The sequence below is a fragment of the Camelus bactrianus genome, chromosome 30 (genome assembly GCF_048773025.1).
Source record: "Camelus bactrianus isolate YW-2024 breed Bactrian camel chromosome 30, ASM4877302v1, whole genome shotgun sequence".
In the NCBI taxonomy this organism is placed as follows: domain Eukaryota; kingdom Metazoa; phylum Chordata; class Mammalia; order Artiodactyla; family Camelidae; genus Camelus; species Camelus bactrianus.
In genome coordinates this window covers 14,939,691-14,948,064 of record NC_133568.1, presented here as the reverse complement: position 1 = coordinate 14,948,064, position 8,374 = coordinate 14,939,691, and the positions used below count along the sequence as shown (strand labels likewise).

Here is an 8,374-nt window from a genome sequence, read left to right as displayed (position 1 = left end):
GCTCACCTCGATCAGCAGAGCTCTCTTTCCCCCACTGGACATCCATCCACTGTGAGTGGTAATAATCCTCCATGGCTGTACCCCTCTCAGGTTAGGGAGCTGTTTGTTAGCACAGTATAACCTAGATATCCTGATGGATGCAGGTGATAATGACGGTGATTAGGCCTTTAGGATACTGCATTCAAATGCAAGTCATCTTGGGAAGGGTAGCCATTTCAGCCTTTAGCACCTGATATTGTAGAGTGGGAGAGGATTAAAAGCTCAAGAGAACAACAATTGGTGTGAATGTGACACAGATAGGAATGTAAAGGATGAAAGGAAACAGGAGGGGCTGTCTCTGACTCTGCAGGCTTCTTCCAATGGCCCTTTGCCGGCACTGCCTGTGCCCCAGGGCAGAGGCTGCAATGAGAACCTGTAGCAGAGCCACCTAATAGAGACCGGGGAGCACAGACTTCACAAAGGCTCTGGTGAGGGAAGCAAACAGGTCCTGTGTTTAACTTCTGATGAAAACCAAGTCTTAGACCTTTTCACTCATTGGTTGTGGGTTGGGGCTGCCTAAACCGCTGGTCCTATGTCGAGATGATTCAAAGCCTTATTAAGGATGTTTGGATTCCCCCCAAGTTTACCAGGTAATTTGGGAAGGAATGGGGTTGATGGGATTCGTCATTTATTAAATCAGGAGTTGCTAATAAAAGAAATAAAGCCTTGAAAGCTTCTAGTCCTGCACCTGCTCACGGTCACCATTGACCAGCTTTGCGTGGATGGAATGTCAGTCTGGCTGTGTGGGATGGGAACGTGGGACATGTGGATGTGCCGCTGCCCTTATGCATGAATAAATGCACCTGTGAGACACACACACACACACACACACACAAAGTCTTTGTCCTGTGGTTCTCAAACTTAAGCGTCACCATCACCCGGAAGAGTTGTTGAAACACAGATCACTGGGTACGACCTCGAGTTCCCAGTTCAGGAGGCCTGAGGTAAGGCCTGATAGACTGCATTTCTGACAAGTTGGTGATGCTGATGGTACTAGTCCAGGGGCCACCCTTTGAGAATTATTGCCTTAGTCCCACAAGGTAAGTCAGGGATCCCCTCTTAGAAGCGAGAAAAGGAGACAGGTTGGAGGAAGTGGTCACCTTGCTCAGAGCAAGCTTGTTGTCCAGGTGATGCCTGGATGAGCTGTCCCGAATGGGGCCCCTGTGCTTCCTGCCCTGAGGGCTACAGAGGACACACTTGGGTGCTCCTAAGTGTCTTCCCACACTGTTTGGGGGTGTACCCCAGTATCACGCTCAGAAGTGTGATGGAAAGGAGGAATGGGGTGGCTGGCTCAAGCTCAGGAAATCTTGGGCACAACAATTCAAACCGAGAGCTGAGAAAGAGGGAGGGTTTTCTCCAATTCATGGGCCATGAGACACATGGAGCCCCCAAAAAGGAGAGCTTGAAAAGGCATATTTTTATGGAGCCCCATGGGTATTAGGAACACTGAATACCAAGAAATCCGTGTAAACAGAGAAGATATTAAATGAATTCTACATTCCGGAAGGGTAAAAATGCCATGAAGGTTTCGCTCCCAGTTCAGCAAGGAAAAAAAAAAAAATCACAGAATCTGTGAAAATATTTGGGTAGCTTCCGTGGCCATCACAGGATGGCAGTTTTTCCCATTTGTGGTTTGGGGAACCAGAGAGGAGAGGTAATCCAAGCTCTCACATAGTCATTAAGAGGCACACAGAAATAGGAAATGAACGACCTATTAAAAAAATAGAGAATTATGTCAAAATAATTTTAAAATCGTAAGGTTAATTCAGAGTTTCACAAGACAAATTAACTTTGGAAAATACTACATGCAGTGATCTAAAAACTTGCATCGCTTCTTTGGAAAAGGATGGAATAACTAAAAATATAGATATATGGTTACTAAGCACATTTATTCCTATGGGAAGGGCAAGACTATGCCAGATGAGAAAAGTTCTTTTGAATTGAATCTAATTATCTTGAAAGGTGAAGGATAGTTTTGCTTCACTTCTTCAAATAGTAAGTTCCATTTTTGTGTCCCCTCTGATGCTTATGATGTTTTGCCAGCATTAGATTTCTATAAACCTAGTAGAATAGATAAGGCGATGCATCTTCCATGTAAATAAAATGTTAAGAGGACTTCTAGGTAAATAAAGTGAGAACTCACTTTGCCTGGAAAATAGCATAGAAAGAGGCTTCCACTGCACTTGATATAGGACAGAGTAACTCTCCACGTAGAAATCATGGTCATGGTGGTGATGTTGGACGCCTCAGAGGAATAGACCAACTGCAGGACAATATTGATTAAAAATTGTGTCCCTAGATGGAGGAAAACATCCAAGTGTGCTAGGGCAGAGCAAGCTAAGGAGTGCAGGGAGGAATCGCCCAGTGTCTCAGGGACCCCCCTTTCCAGAAAGGGTAGGTGAAACTCTCACCAGTCAGCTCCCTGTTCTTTAGGGATGAAGTTGAAATTTCATGAATCTCCCTGGCTTACTGAAGTGAAAAAACAGGACCAGTCATCAGTTCTCTAGGGTTCTAGTTTGATTAGTTAGGATTATGCAAGTTTGCAGTGTAGCTTTTGTGACCGTAAGCACTTTTACCTTCCAGGGCCACATTATCTATAAAAAAAAAAAAAAGCTTAACAGTGATATTGTACAGTTGGATTGGTATAAAGACAAAAATACAAATGAATTCATTGTTGTATATTTATTATTAGCATGTTCAATCATCTATAAAAATGATTAAAATGATATTTTATAACTGTGTTGGTACAAAGGCAAAATACAAATGGATTCATTATTGTATATTTATTGCTGTTACATTCAAGTTTTTCTTTTGATTTTAAAATATAATTAAAACAATTATGTGGACTCCTAAAAGTGTCTTGGGCACTAGGCAGTGCCTAATTGGTTAAGTCCACTCCTAGACTGTGCTGGGCTGTAAATTAAAACAAAACAAAACAAAGCAAAACAAATTTCACTAACATCTGGCTTATTAGCACACAGTCTGCATGTAGGAAAATGAGAGGTACATGAAACAGAGCCCCAGCCAACTCACAGTCACACTCATGAGCCCAGCCATGTCTGGCCTACATCAGCAAGATCCCACTGACAACAGGAGAAATGGTTGTTATTTTATGCCAATGAGTTTTTGGGGTGATTTGTTATACAGCAATAGCTAACTTACACATAATGCCTTAGCAGCTGTTGTATTGAGTTTGGATATTTTCCCCCCAAATGCATTGGAAAATTTTAAGAAGGGGAGACCTGTTCTGATTTACTTTTGACTACATTCCCTCTGGCTGTGGAGAAGAGATTACTGGGAAGTCAGAGTGGAGGACAGGAAACCAGTAGGAGGCAGCTGCAATAATCCAGATGTAGAAAGATGACTTGATGGTGGTTAAGCTTTGGGGGATAGGGGTGGAAATGGAGATGGAGAGAAAGGGATGGCAGTGTCTCCTATACGTATTCAGATTCTGTTCCAGGTCCTGTGAAGGATGAGAAAAGGCACAAGGAATTGTAAGACCATGCTATGCCTTAAATGAAAGGATGAGAGTTAGATTGTTTCTGAAGGCAGGAATGGTGAGCTAATTAGTGGCTTTTCTGAGCCCATCCGGAAAATCCTGCTAAACATTCTCAAACTCACGGAGGGCCAGATTCAACTTTTGAAATCTGTTTGTGGGAATCAAAGATGATGGCGGCAGCAGATGGCTGTGAAGGATGCAGTGGTGCCGCATTTTGTGGGTTATAGTCTAACAGAATGCTGACTGAACCGTCTGAGCTTCTCTGGTCTATGCCCTCCTCAAAATTCTCCATCCATCTCTCTGCCTTCTCTCCACTTCTATAATTTGCAACAATTTGATTTTCCCTCCAGGAAATCTATTTTTAGAAAAAGTGAGAGATCTTGAAGGAGCTGCTTGTTTATCTTTAGTTCAACTAAAAACCAAAACCAAAACAAAAAATACCCCAACATCACCGCACCCTGATTTCACTTTGGGATATCATACAATTATAACGTGCCATTTCTATATGAAAATCAAAGGAACATTTCGCAAAGGGGCTTTTGATTCTTTTCCTAGAGGCGTGCTATGGTTATCAACAGTTTTCTTGTTCTGAGGAGTGAACTGAGGTATATAATGTGATAAAGCCGCTTCCTAAACAGATTTGAAGCAAAATTGAAAAAGGCTTTCAAACCTCTTCATCCCAAGTCTAGACCACCCCTTCCCACCACCACACCCAGATCATGCAAATACGGCAGGAATATATCAGATACATTTTAAATCTACAAGCTTTTCAATAAATGGGAAAATAGTAATCTTTCCTAAGTGATTTTTCTTTCCTTGTTCATCAACTTTGATATAAAATATTAAAAATAAAGCCAAATAACAGTGCATTTCATTTGTACCAGAATCATTTGAACAAAATGATTTCCTTGCAGAAGTTTGTATTTTATTGGACATTATTCATTCATTGGTTAAAAGAAAATTAAACTGTCCAGAATAGTATGTAAGAAGGAAATTTAAGTCTGGTAGAGGCAGAAAAATGAAGTTTCTGAAGAAAACCAGTGACATTCTCTTAACAATAAATGTAATGTAATGTTATTTCTAGTTTTATTATATTTATATTTTGGTATGTCGTATACTTGGTCTTTATAATCAGAATTATTTATATTTCATTCTAATGTTAATGTTAATTTGAGATTATTTGAGTGATATTTACATTCGCCTGTTGATACAAATGGAAATAGATGTATTTATTTTGAGCGTAAGGGCCTGAAAAATTGGCCAACTCATTTCTGCTGGGTGTTTTTTTCCTCTCACAGTTTTAGCCTTGAAACTTTCCTGTCTTTTGGCATCACTCAGCTCTCCACTGTGCCTTCTTCCTTATTAAGAAACTCAGCCCTTAATTAGCTTACTGTCCCTTCACTTGAAACTTGTTCTATTTGATAACTCTTTGTTGCTTCTAGAATGGTTGGTGCAGGCTTGTGTGGGCTTCCATTCCACAAAAGCCAGATGGATTTTTTAAAACAGATAAATTTAGCCTTAAATAGAGAGCTGTGAAAATTTAGAAGAAAAGAAAAGAAAGATAAAAAGAAAGAAAAACAAAAAAATACAAAACAAAACAAAGATCTTGGTACTGATAAAAACTAGTGAGAAATCATAGATTCTCAAATGCAGGGAAAAGCAGAACTTTTTCCATCTCCTTTCCCCTCCTCCTCATCCTTCTTTTTAATTTGTTTTGGGCTCAAGAATTGAAAAGTTCTGTTCCCAATTAAAAACGGATCACATTTGGGTCTGAGAGGCAGTCAGCTGCCTCACGATATGCGTAGCAGACAGAAGGCTGTGGATAGACTCAGAGCGGCTTTGATAACCAACACCATTCTCTCTGTGTGCTAATTTGCAGAACGGGGACAATATTGGCATGTTGCCTTCAGAATCCCTTATAAGAAAAGCATTAGAAATATGAAAACATTAAGATTCTGTCCAAAGTGTTTATCTTATGTAACAAATTTATTGGGCGAGTCTCAAGATGTTATGGGTAGACAAATGAAACAGTTTTGTCCTTATCCAATAACAGCCCTTCAGCTGGAATATGTTGACCCACCTTTTTTGCTGGGAAGTCACGCCCTTAACAGCAACTTGGCCAGCTCCTCCAAGTTTCCGGTCTCTTTCGGTTATTAGAACAGTCCATTTTGTTATTTAACACTCAGTCCTATTTATTTTGATACTTCATTCTCAAATCAGACTCAAATCTTGTCACCGCTTCTCCCCACACTGTTGCGTCTCCCACGCGGTGGCTCTCGGGGCTTGGAGGTTGGCAGTCCGTCCTTCGTACTTACGTCCTTCCCCCTCACTTTGAATTCCTTCCTTTAGACATCAGAAGCCTCCTGAGGTCTCCGCGCGCCCACTGTGGCACAGTCAGGAGGGAAAGAGAAGATGGACTGGAGTGTGTGGCGACAGGAAAGTGTCCAAGTCTAGCTTTTCTTCAGTCTGGTCCTTTCTGATGCTGGTGATCTTGGTTTATGCGTTGGCCTCCAGGCAGGTGGTGTACATGTACGTGTGTGTGTGCATGCGTGCTTGTGTTTTGAAGGCCACAGTTCAGCTTCTCTCTGGCCCCTTCTATCACTGGGAACTCCCGCCTCCACCTAGAGGGCAGCTGTGTCTTGGGCTTGAGCAGATAAATATCTCCAACCCCTTGTCTGTCTTGAGTTTCTCAACAGTCCAGAGGCTCCCTTGAATGGCTCCCTGTCTTCCTAACTTCCACTCTGCTTCACACGGAGCTGTGAGAGTTCTCTACTACTGGGGTCCTCCTCCATGTCTGCCAGGTCTGCAGAGACTTGAGACGGAGTGGGGCTGCTGCATCCAATTTCCAGACAGACGCCAGCTGACTGGAGCTCCTGACCTAGTACAACTGCCTTTAGAAACCTCCCCGTGAACACGACTGTCTATACTCAAATATCCCCCTCACCAAAGACGCCAGGCAGCATGTATCAAATAAACACTCTTCTCTCCTCTTGCCTGTGCAGATGGTAGAAAACAGAAAGGACAGCATTCCATACTTCTTGTTTCCTAGCACGTTCTCCCAGTAGCTCTCAAGACCCCATTCTTGTGGCTGAACCAGGGGAGAACTTGAGGTCCCTAGCTCAGCAGGCACCCCACCAGTCTCCCTTTCTCAAAGTCATCTTCAGTAATCCCTCGTAATTCTCCTGGAGACCACCTTACTTGGCTTTGGTGGGAGAGAGGCACCATCCAAGACCACAGAGACATGAGAGAAAAGACTCTCTTGAACATGGATTTCACCAAAGGCTAATTCCCAGCCATCCGTCCTCAACTCAGCTCTTTCCTTAATTTGCCTGGGACAGTTCAGAGATGGAGTCTGTAGCAAGCCCTCTGGGGAAGTGTTTATCACCAAGAGTTCCAAGCTCAGCTTTGGGCCCTGGCCACGGTTCTGGGACAACAGGAAACATCCCCTGCTGCATTTATTATATCGGTGTCATACTTCATAATTTATTGTCTTCACTTGAACTCCCAACTCTTCCTGGTGTTCTCTTCCTCATCCCATGCTGATTCAGAGTTGTGAGCACAGCTAGCGGTTTCCCAGGCTTATGGTCTGGGCCTCTAAGCCTGGACAATTAGCCACAAAATGTGTCCACAGGCCTTGGGCAGGATGTGGGGTAAGAGAAAGGACAGTCATAACAGAGGTCTGAACCTTGGCCACGGATCCAGGGCTGACCCTCTGTGACCACGAGCTCTCTGGTCTTCTAGAAATCTTCATTCTTCATGGTTCTTCATTTCTAGAACACAAGTTTGGACTAGATTAATGATATCAGACTTCTCTGGAGTAACAGAACACATTTATCACACTGGCTATTGAAACCTAGATCGCCCTCAATTCCCAGCTATTATGGTCCTCAAGGCATGTACGCAAAGTGTGAGGACTCCGTGGGACAAAATTGAGACCTACTGAAGTAGAATATCCCGTTGCTCTCCTTTCAACGTTGAAGTTATTCTGAGTGTGGCTGGCTCTGCAAAGACAGGGCCCACCGTTAACACACAGCCTCACACTGACGTCTGTCTGTCTCAATGTCAATTTCACATTGGGGTCATGATCAGTAAGACCATCTTACTGCGTATTTTCAAATTGTTATGGATGCTTTTAGAAATCAGAGGTTGTTATGTTTATGTCTACTCTGTTTTTGGTTTTCTTTTTTCTTTAAACCAAGTTAATACTTTGAAAACCGCCGCTTTCCTAGCTCTACAGTAGCTTTTCTCTGTGACTTGGACACTAGTCTCTCGAGAGGCAATCTGAAACAAGGTGCTCCAAGGTCAAAAAAGTTTTAAAAAATGCAGTATTCCATGTCCTCCTCTTAGAGATTTATTAAGGACTCAGAGAAGTTCTGTTGCAAAGCAGCATGTTCAGCTTTGTTTAACTCAGTATTTCCTAAACATTTGACCACAGAACCCGTTGTTTTCCATGTAACATTAGTTCACATCCCATCGAAAGAGTGTTCCTTCTAATGCACTGTGCACATCATTGTGTTTGAGTAGAGATCAACACACTTCTTCTGTAAAGGGCCAGATGATAAATATTTTAGGCTTTGTGGATTTCACTGACTGTCACAACTATTCAACTCTGCCATTGCAACGCAAAAGCAGTCATAGCCAATATCTAAACAAATGGGCGTGGCTGTGTTCCAATAAAACCTTATTTACAAAAACAGGCAGCCGTGCAGATTGGGCCTGCGGGCTGTGGTTTGCTGCCCCAGTTCCTCCATTAAACAAGTGAGATTTATTCTGACTAGGGAAGGTATTATCACAAATAGAGGAATAATAGCTTAGTTCTTTTCTAAGCCATTTGAA

The 8,374-nt window shown here is 42.5% G+C and overlaps 1 pseudogene; it reads left to right on the top strand.

Moving 5' to 3' along the window:
• Window positions 1-579: 579 nt before the first annotated feature.
• Window positions 580-747, top strand: LOC105073931 (ATP synthase F(0) complex subunit j, mitochondrial pseudogene; annotated as a pseudogene).
• Window positions 748-8,374: the final 7,627 nt, after the last annotated feature.